Source organism: Orycteropus afer, unplaced genomic scaffold, assembly GCF_000298275.1.
Source record: "Orycteropus afer afer isolate SDZICR_OR568_19922 unplaced genomic scaffold, OryAfe1.0 scaffold00304, whole genome shotgun sequence".
NCBI classification, from domain to species: Eukaryota; Metazoa; Chordata; class Mammalia; order Tubulidentata; family Orycteropodidae; genus Orycteropus; species Orycteropus afer.
The window spans coordinates 1771961-1786265 of NW_006921891.1; the positions used below are offsets into that span (position 1 = coordinate 1771961).

General features: G+C 42.2%; 1 non-coding gene across 1 annotated transcript; it reads right to left on the bottom strand.

Annotated features, from left to right (window-relative positions):
• Positions 1-3383: 3383 nt before the first annotated feature.
• LOC122151112 lies at positions 3384-3487 on the bottom strand. Its single transcript, XR_006163979.1, has one exon. It is a non-coding gene; the product is annotated as a U6 spliceosomal RNA (small nuclear RNA).
• Positions 3488-14305: the final 10818 nt, after the last annotated feature.

Consider the following 14305-nt stretch of genomic DNA (forward strand, 5'->3'; position numbering starts at 1 on the left):
TATCGCCCCCTGCGTGTGTTTCATCAACTTCATTAAACAGGCCTCTCCTCTTCAGCCTGTCAACGCGATCTCAATTGGAAAGCCAAATTATGAACTAATGGTACCATAATCAAATTAGAGTCCTACAGGCACCATCCATCAATATGTCCCCAGAATGTGCTTCTCCACAACAGACCAAGTTGTCCCTTTTGGTGAACAGGTTATTGGGTGATGAGATTTATGAGACTGCTGTCAAAAATGTATAAGATTTAGTCAAAAAAATGGGGGGTATTGACTGACTGATAATAACTTTGTTGGTGGCAGGGGAGAGAGGGAGACAAAAGAAAAATGATTTTCCCCCTTAGATTCCAATCAGAGGAAGTCCAATGTACTTAAGAAATGAAAGGATTTGGTTTCACAGTATTCAATGCCATACTGAAAGCAAACACGTTTACAGTGATATGACCTTTCAGCTTTTTCATAATTTGCTAATAAAAATTACCATTAAAACTTTATAGAGCTGAAATTTTGATTGCACTTTTTGGAGACGTGTGTGTGCGTGTCACATTAAACTGTCTCACATGGCACTGATTCTTCCTGTGAGCATTTCTAACAGAGACCATGAACACTGCAGGAGTCAGCCCTTCATGTTTTCATCTATGGAGATTTTCTTCAATATTTTATCACACTTTGGGAGATGGTATTTCCTTGATTTTCTTTCTGTGGACAGAGTAAACTTTCCCTTCCCCTGTTCCAATAGCGCTGCTACTATTTTTGTATGCATTTTCAGCCATTTTATGCAAATACAAGTGTATTTCCTGTTGTATATACCTTGCTATTTTCACTTGTTAATGTAACCTGGAGACCATTCTATATACATCACTGCGTAGAGTGTGTCCTTATTCTTTATTTTTCATAACAACATAGTATTCCATGCTGTTTTTAAGCTAAGTTCTCATAAATCCATTTCTTAGAAGTTGATCATTCTACTGTAAAAAGATAGATTTTTAGATACAGAATTAATTTTTTTTAGAAGAAATCTCACTGAATCTTCCCATTTTACAAATGAGGAAACCAATGCTCAAACCACCCACCATTTCCAAACTTCCCCATCACCAATCGCTTCAAGGACTTGTTATTAACTGAACTTCTTCGACAAACTCTGCTGGTCAACTTTAATACCTTTGAGGGACTAGAACGTTCATAATTTTAGCATAAAATTTAAGTATCATTTTAAAGGTATCTCAACTACCTTGTGACTTTTATGGATTGTGAAACATACAGTGTACTATTATTATTGTCATTAAAAAATTCTGCCTATGAAATCCAAAGACTTAGCTATTAAGATATTCAATATATTATTATCCAAAGCCAAAAAAAAACCCAGAAACCATCTAAATGCTAATTAAATAAGATATAGTTAAGTAAACTGTGATATATGTAGCTGATGATTTTATATTTATAGAGTTTTTAATGACATGGGAAAGTGATATTTTGTAAAAGCATTAAGTGTAGAATTGTGAATCTGTGGTATTATCTTAACTATGTAAAATAGCTTTAAAGGTTAAAGAGAACAGGAAAGTAACAGTAATTATATCAGGCTGGTAGAATTTCTAATATTTACATATTTTTCCCTTTATGTATTCAGTATTTTCGAAACTTTTAATGACAGAGTTCTCTTATACTATCAGATAAACATGTTAAAAACCTGTTGATATTGATAATTTTGAACCCTTAGTTTTAGGTGGATATCCTATTAGCAAGGAACTCTGGTGGTGCAGTGGTTATGCACTCGGCTACTACCTGGAAGGTCAGCGGTTCGAACCCACCCTTTGCTCTGTGGGAGAAAGTTGCAACAGTCTGCTTCTGTAAAGATGACAGCTTTGGAAACCCTGTGAAGACAGCTCTACTTTGTCCTATAGGGTCGCTATGAGTGGAATCAACTTGAGGGCAGTGGGTTTGTGTAACCTAGCAGCATTCTGAAAGTCAAGCTCATTTTTTAATAGGTAAGATATTCCTCAAACCAAAAACCAAACTCACTGCTATAGAGTCGATTCCAACTCATAGCAACCCCCATTAGGCTTCCGAGGCAGTAAATATTTATGGAAGTAGATTGCCCAGTCTTCCTTCTATGAAGTGGCTGGTGGGTTTGAACCTCCAAACTTCTTGTCAGCAGTCAAATGCCTTAGGCACTACATCACCAGAGCTCCAAGATATTCCTGTTGTTGAGTTGTTACGTGCTGTCAAGCTGAACCCGACTCATAGCGACCCCTCCTTGGGTTTCTGAGGTGATTATCACTATGGAAGTAGATTGCCCAAGCTTCCCTAACCCACCAGCCCTCTGGTTAGCAGTCAAGTGCCTTAGGCACTACGCTGCCAGAGCTCCTAGGGTTCAAAAATCAAAATGAAAAACATAAAGTGTGAACAGGGACATATATCCCTGCACAGACCATTTCTTTATCCTTTTTTGTCCAAAGCTGCACAGTATTTCTTTACTTAAAAACAAAACAAAACAAAAAAACTTTCTAATGTGATTTGGGTACAATTTTACTAAGAAGATTCATTTTACTTTCAACAGTTCATACACATTTTGTTTTGCAACACTGATTACAATCCCCACAATGAAACAGTTCTCCTCCCACCTCCGCCCACCTCCTCTCACCTCCTCCCTGTGGTTATCCCTTGCCTGGTTCTTACCTATGCATTCCTGCCTGCCTAGCTTTCTCCCTATGCTAATGCTGCCCTTCTGCTCTCCAAAAGTTGACTGTTCTAAGGAGTGCAAATGCATCTCTCTGGTGTTGTTGTTCTACTCATAGGCCTGTCTGTTGTTTGGCTAAGAGATGAACCACGAAAGTGAGCCCAATTTCAGGCCTGAAGGGTTGACTCAGGGCCATACTCAGGAGTTTCACCAGTCTCTACCCAACCAGTAATTCTAGTCTTTCTTGTTTTTGAATTTTGTTCCACATTTTTTGTCCCAGTCTATCAAGGATCTCCAATTTGTGGTCCCTTTCTGAGTGGCTGGCAGAGATATCCAGGCACTATCTAGTTCTTCTGGTCTCAGGGTCCTGTTCGCTGAGGTTCACACAGTCTGTTAGTCTCTTGGACTATGTGTTTCCATACGTCTTTGATTTTCCTCATTCTTCTTTGCGCTAGATGAGGAAAGACCAATAACAGTTGCAGCTCAGATGGCCGCTAAAAAGCTTTTAAGACCCCAGTCACTACTCACCAAAATAGGATCTATAACAATGTACTATGTTGTAAAACTTGAGCTTGACATCTCCCAAAACCATGGTCCTGAGTCCACAGTCCCAGCAACTCACTCTCTCAAGGTGTCTGGTTGTAGCTAAAAAGTTATCCTAATTTTTTCCCCTGTGAACTCTATAATGTATATGGACATTTTTATAAAAAATATGGAACATCTGATGAATTTGCATGTCATCCTTGCACAGGGGCTATGTTAATCTGTGCATCCTTCCAATTTTAGTATATGTGCTGCCAAAGCGAGCACTCATTTTAATTTTTAAAGTTCTCATACACTCATTTTTTAAAACTGCTCATTCAGTGTGGTATTTTAAAAGGGCTGTATAAAAACTGACCCTAGGTCAAATGTGTCCTCTTCAGCAAGATGATGCGTTTCACTGTTTACAGTGAATATTCGACTTTCTAGTTCTTTCTTTTAGGAGCTCTGGTGGCGTAGTGCCTAAAGAATTTGACTGCTAACGAGAAGGCTGGCAGTTCAAACCCACCAGCCACTCCTCGGAAGGAACATTGGGCAATCTACTTCCATACAGATACTGCCTCAGTAACCCATGGAGGGGTTGGTCGCTATGAGTTGTATCCAACTTGACAGCAGTTGAGTTTGGTTTTTGGTTTTTTAGTTCATTCTTTTATTTTCCAAATATGTAAGACACCCTGATGGTTGTTGTTGTTAGTGGCTGCAGAGTCAATTCCGATTCATGGTGACCCCATGTGTACAGAGCAGAACTGGGCTCCATATGGTTTTCCAGGCCGTGACTTTTCAGAAGCAGCCCTCCAGGCCTGTCTTCCAAGATGCTGCTGGGTGGATTCCGATCGCCAGCCTTTTGGCTAACAGTCAAGCACTTGACAATTTGTGCCACTCAAGGTCTCCATGAATACACAAAACGCTCATGATCAAATCTGAAATATTTTGTTAACATTATTTATGGTTTTCTCTGGGCAGAGGAGAAACAATACTCAGTGAAAGCTGTGAGCGCTGGACCTTGATGAGATTCCCTTTTTTTCCCCAAGCCTCGCAACCCTTCTGCCTTCCGCTTTTCTATCGCTCCTTATTAGTAGGAAATACTTGAGTTTTCCTGCTCTGCCAGATTCCTGCCTACCACAGGTCCTGGCTTCCACAGGCGTTAGTGTATATAATTGGAGACAATGGGGGTTTGCCAGGATAGAAGGAAGAAGAAAACAACTGTGGGAATGGAAAGTGTTGGCCCAGATGTGGAACTGGGTGCTAAGTTGGAGGGATGGCCAGCACTTCACTGTCAGGTGTCCAATGGGCACAAGGAATGAGCACTGCGAGCAGACCCTAAAACTTGAGAGCAGTACAATCTGCTGAAGGAGATCAAGAAGTGGATATATCAGCAGTAAGAAATATCTGACATCGTGTGTAATGCAGTATGGTTTCACTCTGATTCATAATTCACCAAATACTTGCTCACTATCTTCTATGAATGGGGAAGTTTAATACAAAAGAATTTTGGTTGCAAAGACCTCATAAAGGAGATGCAATCCCAAACCAGACTCACTTATAATGCAACAGGCAGCACCAGTCAACCACTACCACAGTGATGCTGCATAACGAACCTCTCAAAATCCAGTGCCATACAACAATAAGCAGCTATTTCATACTCACAGGGTAAGTGTTTCTTGTGTCTGGGACCAACAGGTTAACCTAGTAAGCTCTAGGTTAATCAAATAATCAAGGCTGAAGCACAAAAGAAATGCACAATGCCTCTTAGGGCCTTCTACTAAAACCAATACTCTGTGAATTCCGCCCATATTCTACTGGTCAAAGCAAGTCACATGACCAAGCCCAACATCTGTGAGGCAAGGAACTATACTCCACCTCTAGTAGGAGCATCTGCAGTGTCACATGGCCAAAGGCTGGATTCAGGGAAGGTTAAAGAACTGAGAAGAAAAATGCAATCTAACACACAGTGGAATAAATGTTATGACAAGACTGAGGCATGAGATGTCCAGCCAAGCCAGGGTACACAGCTAGCCTGCAGTTCCCAGTTTCCCTCACATTTAGATATGGCCAGGTTACTGAGTTCTGGCTAGTGGGACATGGGCAGAATGACATACTTCAGTTCCAGGCATGGCCATTAAACTCTTCTCACCACCCCGTAATCCCTCCTCATCTCTCTCCCCTCATCTGCCAGCTGAATGTTGATCACAGGAACATCTTGGACTTTGTATTGAAGATGAAAGCGCCTTCATCTTCCTGGTTCTCTGCATGTCATGTGAGCAGAGCTGCCTCACCCCATCAGGAACACCTGTTTCAAGCTTCACATGAACAAGAAATAAATGTCTACTGGTTAAGCCACTAAAAATTTAGGGGCTTTTGTATTAAAGCAGTTAGATTACCTTAACCAACAAATATATAGTTGAGCTATTTACATTTAACCCAGGATAGAGAGGTTGGAGAAAGCTACATGAAACAAGCTTAGATGAAAAACTGAAACATAAAAGACAAATGCACCCTCTGTCTCCTCACTTACCGACTAACTTATTACCTGACATTTCACATTTATAACAGTAAGAAACTCTACTATCCAACTATTTTTCCCTTTAACAACACATTTCTGTCAGTGACAAACACCAAGGTGGCAAGGGTAACATTGGCTGTGATGGTTAAGGTTATGTGTCAACTTGGTTGAGCCAAGATTCTCAGTGGCTTGGCAGTTCTGTAATGATGTAATTTGGCAGTTATGTAATGCTATAGTCATCCTCTATTTTGTGATCTGATGTAGTCATCCTCCACATTTGTAGTGTGCCAATTTTTGCTTAATGACTTGGTCTTTGGAACCTAAGCATGTTAGTAAGTGAGGAGAGGGTGCAGTAGTTTTCCAGATAAGAGTGGCAAGGAAAAGACTCTTCCAGATGAAATGAAGAAGCTCCAAGTGTGATGCCTTTTAAGACTTACAAGAAGTTCAATGTGGCTAGAGGTAGTGGTGAGTTGTGTGGGGGGGGGGCAGTGTGTGCCTATGTGTGTTTTGTGGTTGGAAAAGGAAACAGGTGAACTCCAAAAGAGTGGAGATAAAGAATGTGGATTTGATCTTAAGGGCATCAAGAAGCAATAAGGTAGGATCAGATGTGCACTTTAAAAAGCTTTCAAATTCACCTACAAGTGGTATAGCAAGTGCTCATAGCTAAGGGCTCCCAGAGAGGGGCTGGTAAGCCAGGGCTGTGTGGGGGTGCCCCCACTGCCATGCCTACTCTCCCCCCAAACCAAGCAGGCTGACCTCCAGGGTACAGCTCTAGACCCAGAGAGGGATCTGAGCACTGGGCAGCGATAGATCAAGCAACAATAAAATACCCCTGAAAAGAGCAGATACAAATATTTTTGGCTTTGAGGCCACACGAGCTCTGTGACAAGGACTCAGCTCTACCATTGTGGCAGAAAAGCAGCCGTGCACAACATGTAAACAAATGAGGGTGGCTGTGTGCCAATGGAATTTATTTAAAAAAAAAAAAAAAACCTGGCACTAATGTTGTTATTAAAATAATAAAAGGAAAGGAAACAAATCCAGGGAATGGGGGTCTGCAGTTTGTTGAGTGGCGCCCCAGGCCACGGATAGGGTCATTGCCCTGAGTCACAAGTCAGTTGGGCATGTGAGGGGCTTGTAACAAAACAAATCCCAGATTCTATGCACTCTGCTCCCGAGGCTGTTAATCACTCCAGCACCAGAGTCAAGGCTACTGCCTGGGAGTTTACTTCACAAGAGGCACCAATGAGAAAAGCCACTCACTGTAAAATGACCAGGGGCAGCTGTACGGCTGAATGCAGCATCGACATGACAGCCTCAAGGAAGGAAGCCCGCTGACAGCACAAGCTCCACCACAGCCATCCATGACAAGTTACAGCCTCGTGTCATTAAAATCGATAAATGTACTGGGTCCTCCGTTAGTTATTAATTATCATTAACTGTATGTACCGTTGCCTACTGTTTACTGTCAGTGCATCTGTCACATAGTCATGTTCTTATTTTCAGTCAAGCAAATATCAAAAAAAGTCTGAAACATACAGAAAACCAAAATTTAAATTTAAATCTCTGAGAAATAGTAATTATAGAGAAACTACTTTTCCTTTGCAAACTTTAAGAACGTTTCTTTCACAAAAATGATTGTGTTTTCTTACCACTCAAAAAGGGCCTCCAAAAATAAGCACTTAACTGACATCTATAAAACCCATTTTAACATAATCATAATATTGCTTGTTGAGCTTCTTGCAGTAAAACACAGATTTCTTAAAAGTCAAAATGGATGACTTTTTAATCCTCAATCCCGGGGGAACAACAACAACAACAAAAAAAAAACCCGCAAATTAAATGCTGCAAATGTCAAAATAGAAATACAAGTTTGTTTCCTGAGACCTGGCCGTTTGTTTTCAATGACTATATGGTATTTGCTCAGCTAAGCAAATGATGACAATTTCTTTGTAACAAATATTAGAATAGATTACGTGTGATTTCACTCACCAATTATTCAGTGTATTTATCATATACAAAATACTGTAAACCATACTTGAAAAGACATTTCTAAAAGAAAAGTGCAGGCAGGAAACCCTTCTCATCCCTTTGCCAGGAAAAAAGGGGGGGGGGGATTTTAACTTTGTTATCTAAAACTAAGGCTTAGATTTCGTCAAGATAAGTTTCAGAGCTTAAGTACATAATGACCTATGTACTTAAGCAAGGCAGCATACTTGGAGAATGTTTTTTATGTTACAAAGAACTAAAAGTAGTCCATGGTTTTTCATTACAGTGCTCTCAGTTCAATCCCAAAAAAGTTGGGTTCAACTCAACTCCAAATTGAGACAGCCTACCTCCATTCTTCTGCCGACAACTAAATCCACTTATCTAGTGTTCTTTCCATTTGGAAACAGATTAATGAAGGTCATTAGCCATTAGGACCAGATGGCTCAAGTGTACTGTAAGGAATACCAGGCATTCTCCGATTGACTTGATTATCAGCTCACAGGCACACATTGGTTGAGGCTATACAAGTATCATCGCCATTCTTTTTCCATCCAGGCTGAACTACAAAGCTTAAAGGCCTGTGGAAGGCAAGCATTATTCTAAAACGAAACTCTCCAGCCCAAAGAAAGCAGGCTAACTTAGTGACTACAGAATAAATCCAAAACCAAACCCACTGCCACCAAGTCAATTCCGACTCATAGTGACCCTTTAGAACAGAGTAGAACTGCCCCCACAGTGTTTCGAAGGCTGTAAATCTTTACAGAAGCAGACTGCCCCATCTTTCTCCCAAGGAGCAGCTGGTGAGTTCAACCCACCGACCTTCTGGTTAGCAGCCAAATACTTTAACCGCTACACCACCAGAGCTCCTCAAAGAATAAACATGCAACACTACAGAAAAACTAAAGACCAAAGAATAAGCATGCAAAATTTTGCCAAAATATTCCCAACAGATACCCATAGGGAAGCTCTGTTTGCTTCTAATGGTTGGAACTCCAATGGTTCAGAAAACAATTTGAGACCAGAAATGTTGATAAAGCTTACCAAACTAAACCCATTGCCTCCGAGTGGATTTTGACTCATAGTGACCTTATATAACAAAATAGAACTGCTCCATAAGGAGGTCTGGTGGCGCAGTCCCTAAGGCACTTGACTGCTAACCAGAAGGCTGGCGGTTCAAACCCACCAGCCACTCCTCGTAAGGAAGGTTGGACAATCTACTTCCGTAGAGATGCCACCTTGGAAACCCAAGGAGGGGTCGCTATGAGTCGGATCCAACTTAATGGCAGTGAGTTTGGTTTTTGTGTTTTACAGGGTTTCTAAGGCCGTGATCTTTACCGAAGCAGACTGCCACAGCTTTCTCCCACAGAACGCCTGGCAGATTTGAACCACCAAACTTTCAATTAGTACTTGACCACTTTAACCACCGTGCCACCAGGGTGCCTTTGGTAAAGATTATTGTTAGTGTACATCGGTGAACTTACATACTTAATACACTCAACATCTGTACTATTTGGGTGTTCACGCAACTGCACAAAACCAAAAGCCAAACTCAATGCCACTGAGTCGATTCTGACTCATAGTGACCCCCACTTGGTTTCCAAGGTTGTACATCTTTACAGAAGCAGACTGCCTCACCTTTCTTCCAAGGACCACCAACCCTTCTGTTAGCAGCCAAACGCCTTAACCACTGCACCACCAGAGCTCCTTGCGCCTGTTCATATGTACTGAGAAAGCAGATAAAGTAGCAAAAGGCATTATTTAACCCACGAGTCAGTCAACTTTTTATCTACTGGGCCAGACAGTATGTAGTTTAGGCTTTGTGGGCCATACAGTCTCTGTAGCATCTATTCAACTTTATCATCATAATGCAAATGCAGCCACAGATAATATGTACATGACTGAGCATGGCTGCGTTCCAATAAAGCTTTATTTATGGACAGTGAAATTTGAAATTCATATTCTTCTTCTTCTTTGTTTATTTGACTGTTTGACCCATTTTAAAATAAAAGTCTTAGCTCATGGGCCATACAAATAAAGGCAGAGAGGGGAATATGGCCCACAGGCCAGAGTATCCAACCTCTGGTTGAACCTATTCATAAATATCTCTCCTTGCTAGGTGTAGCTCTCAAACTTCAAGATCATTTGCCAGAAAAGGTAGTAAATTTCAGGAATGTATTTCTCAACAAACAAAAAAAATTGCTCTCAGTTTTTTTTTTTCTGGAATGAAGTATAAAAACAGTGGTTTCAAGTCCATTCCTTAAAGATAAATTACAAGTTCACCAATAATGTATATTTTCTCACCGGTAAACTTCCACGGCAAAGTGAAAGTGAAATCGTGTAGTTGAACAGCGTGTGTGCGCGCACGTGTGTACATGGGGGGTGTGCACACATGCATGTAAAGGGAAAGCATGAACAGCTGGAAGTCTGTAAGCACAAAATGTGAATTTCCAGGTCATTCATTTAAAGGAAGAAAAAAACTGAAGTCCAAGTCTTACTGCAGCTGACAGTCTGTCAAATTCAGAGAGCAAGAAGGTGAAATTCACTTGCCAGAGAGAGAGATGTTTGAAATGGTCCAAAACCTGAACCAGACAGATGCTTTCTCCTCGGAACTGCAAGCAACTAGACTTTCACAGCTGCAAACTAGCAACCCCTGGGAAAGGAGAGTTAAATATTCCTAAAACAGGAATCTGGTTCTGTTATGAAACTGTTCATCATTTCCCCGCCTGACAGCCACTCAAATCAGCAGAACTCAGAAAGGAATCAGACGATGTGCAAGTAGCATTTTTAATAAAATTCAAATCCACAGTCTTTTGGGGTTTTGCTTGGCTAGCCTCCTGTGTGCACTCTTATCAGCAATATTAATGCAATTACTCTGGTAAAAATAGAAGAGATGGGGAAATCTGACTTTTTGCACCTCTTCTTTAACTTCCTTTTTCCCCAGGAAATATTTAATTCAGAACAAAGTACAGGTGAAAAACAGAAGTTTTGTTATCTTCAATTAGGTTTTACATAAAAATCAAGGGAAATTATAACTGTATTGTTTATTCTTCCTCAAATGTATGGTATTTGTAATAAAATCAGTGTACTTTATTATATCACTGCTGTACACCACAAAACAACCCATGCAACTATAAGAAAATGGAAAACAAAGCACCCCCAAAAAATGTACTTGCTACAAGAAATAATTTTCATATTAATAATTGTGACTAAGGTTATCCACTCTGCGAAAGTGTCACTACTTCATAACAACCCTAGGAGTCTGGGGTCTTAAATCACCTCCTCCCTCGGGCAAAGGGGACATAATTATATGTTTTCCTACTGAATCACATTCTTCCATAAACACTGGAAAGAGTGCATCCGCCTTACAAATGAAATAGTCAATACAAAGAGCAGTAACAATAAAAATATATGTCTATTTTTATACTATTACTAGTTTATAAGGCCATCATCTGTAATGCTCTCCTCTTCAGGGATGGAAATGATATATAACTGTTTCCAAGGAAACAGTGAAGTAAAATTCCGTGTAAACTATCAAGCAGTTTAATAACCAGAAAATTAGAAGAACCAGAAGAAACATCTCCGGATAGAAGCACGACACATCGTGTCACCCATGATCGATGCATCAAGGGTCCCAACTCAGAGAGATGACACATAAGGAGTTGCAACTTGCCAGCCAGCCTAACACTTGGCAGCAAAAAAAAAAAAAAATTAAATGATGATCATAAGATGGTACTGGGCTCGTGAGGGGCAATCCGAATTCTGATTCTTCCCATGATTAAAGGGCACAGATTCTGAGAAGAAATGGTTAAGTGTAGATACTTTGAGCTCAAAATATGCTGCTTCTTCATTCCAATGTGGATTCATATCCTCCTGCAATTCTCTGAGAAGCCCTGGTGGCACAGTGGTTAAAGCACTAGACTGCTAACTGAAAGGCTGGCAGTTTGAACCCACCAGCCATTCTATGGGAGAAAGATGTAGCTTCCACAAAGATTGACAGCCTGGGAAATCTTCTGGGGCAATTCTACTCTGTCCTATAGGGCAACGGTTTTGGAGTTCTCTATAATTACCACTCTTTACTGACAGAGGGGACCCTGGAGAAACATCAGTTCTGCTTTCTACATTTGCTGTAAGAATCAACATTTAGAAACTCAAGTTCTTAAGCCTGAAAGGTAAGGTGGTATTCCGAGGTAACTGTGCATTCCCCTCTAAACCAAGAGAATTTTAAGCACACAAGTAACCCACGATGATCAAAGCTAAATCCTTTAGGAAGATTATCCATTCTGAAATCAAGAAAATCCTGCAATGTAAGCACTTTTCTGCTCCACCTTTGAAAAAAAAAAAAAACTTGATTTCTGCAACACTGTTTCAAACACACCACACACACACACACACACACACACACAATCCCCCAATCTTTCCAGGGCAGACAGGGGCAGCTGCCAACCTGTATTCCTGCAAATTGATGGCCCTCTGGAGGTATTTCTAGCTCGGCTTGGGGGCCATCATTGAGCTCACACGGAGGAAAAGGAAGAATTCCTAGGGATGGACGATTTCTTAATGGGCACAAAAGCTCAGGACACGTGCACCTTCTCTTCAGAATCAACTCTCTAGGGCATCACAGTAAAGACAAAAAGTGAAATTCACACTCACTCACTAGATCCCAAAGTCTCTTTCAAGAAAAAAACATACTGATCCTGCACAAAGCTCTGCCTTGGGTTTTGCAAAAACTCAAGGCAAGATTTGTTAACACCAAGAAGGCATCCTAGAATTTAGTAAAGAAGCATGCCTTCTCTGACATCACCACTGCCCTCTCCCCAACCCCCAAATGTAAGGACAAAACCTAGGCTCTGGATGTTTAGTTCGGCTTCGGTTTTGAGTATCCAAGAGCAGTGCAAGCTATTTTGGTTACTTTATACTCTTGGTTGAATGTCCCGTTCCCTTCAGCAATCTCTCTGTCCATCACACAGAAGGGGGCTCCGTGTGCTTTCTAAGCTGCTGCCCACAGCTGTTTTACATCCGTGAGTGATTTAACAGCTGTTTAGAAACCAGCCGTGGGCAGAGGCATGCAGGAAGTTGACAGACTAGTGGAGGGAAGCCATGGCCCTCTATGGCATCGATGTGCAAGCTAACAGTGTGGTACACTACAATCACTGCTGGTTCCTCACCAGGCCTCTGATGTGGGGCTCGAAGGCAGATGTATTTACCCATCAACTGTGTAACTCAAGCCTACCCAGAGTAAGTGGCACTGGGGCCCTTTGTCCCAGGGAGAATGTGCTGGTGACATTAACACAGACCAGTGTGAGTAGACAGGGAAGGTGGAAATGGGCAGGAACAACAAGCAAAGGCCTACAGAAGCTGGAAAGGGACACGTCCTACTGGCAGCAGCAAATCTAAACGTTTCTGAAACAGCCCAAATGTAATTTGGCAGAGCAAAGTCAACATACGTTTCTGACTCGGGGTATTTGAGGCTGCCTGCTTCTGCCTGATGCAATCAACACGGCCCACCCGACACTAAAGACTGAAAGCCAACCTAGAATTATTCTGTCTCAGGAACAGATCTTAAGCTGCATCCTGGGAAAAAAAAAAAAAAAAAAAACCCTACCGTCTACCTCCTAAGGTGGTGGTGGCAGCCTCTATGAAGAGCTCAAAGGCAGAAGGCCAGGCCTTCCAGAGTCCAGGGACTTGGGCAGACAAAGTTGGGCAGGGTTCTTGGGAGACCTCTCCTACCCGGCTCTTCCCATGTGGAGACCACACAGCAAGAGGCTAACCTTGCGCTGGCCTCAAGGAAGACCTGGGAAGCCAAAGCAGGGCAGAAGACCCAGGAGAAAAGCTCTGAGCAGGTCATAATTAGCTAGGCGACCCAGCAGTGGGAATGTTCCTCCTCCTGTCAGCCCTGCCCAAGAAATCTGCCTCGATCGGGGATTTTCTTTAGTTTCCACAACACAGCCACTTGGAAACACATTTCTAAAGCTTTCAAGGCTGAGGAGCATAGAGTTACCCAAAGAAAGGCTGAAGGCGTTTCTCTTCCACCCCTAGGACTTCACCAGCTAGGTCACTGCTGGGACCACCCAACCCGCCTCAACCTACAAGTTGACTTTTCCGGGCTATGAGGTGTAATTTAAGGGTAAAGGGGGACAGGGACACTTCATGTCGTTGCTACTTGGAAGGCAGGTCCCCAAGCTCCAAGCACTTTTGGCTGGCCCTAGCAGCAGCAGGGCAGGGAGCAACTACACCCATCTTCTCTTGGCCCTGAATGGCACATGTGACCCCAAGCACCACTGGCGCTTTTCCTAAGAGCAAACAAAGTGTCGTGAAGATCTGTGTGCGTGAGCGCGCGTGGGTCTCTGCGCGTGCGGTCTACACCCGGGGAACCAGTGAGAAATAAGTTGAAATCGTAGCCCCTGGCCACACCGTTCCAGTCCGATCTGAAGCCCCACCGTTGTCCCCAGCTTCTGCTTCTCCTCCAGCCTCCCGCAAAATCAAGCACCAAGTTGCCCGCGGCGGGGGCGACCCCGGGTGCACGCGAACCGGCGCGGCCCCTACCTCGAGAGCTTTGCAATCTTCACAAAGCTGAAGACATCCATGCAGGCAGCTGG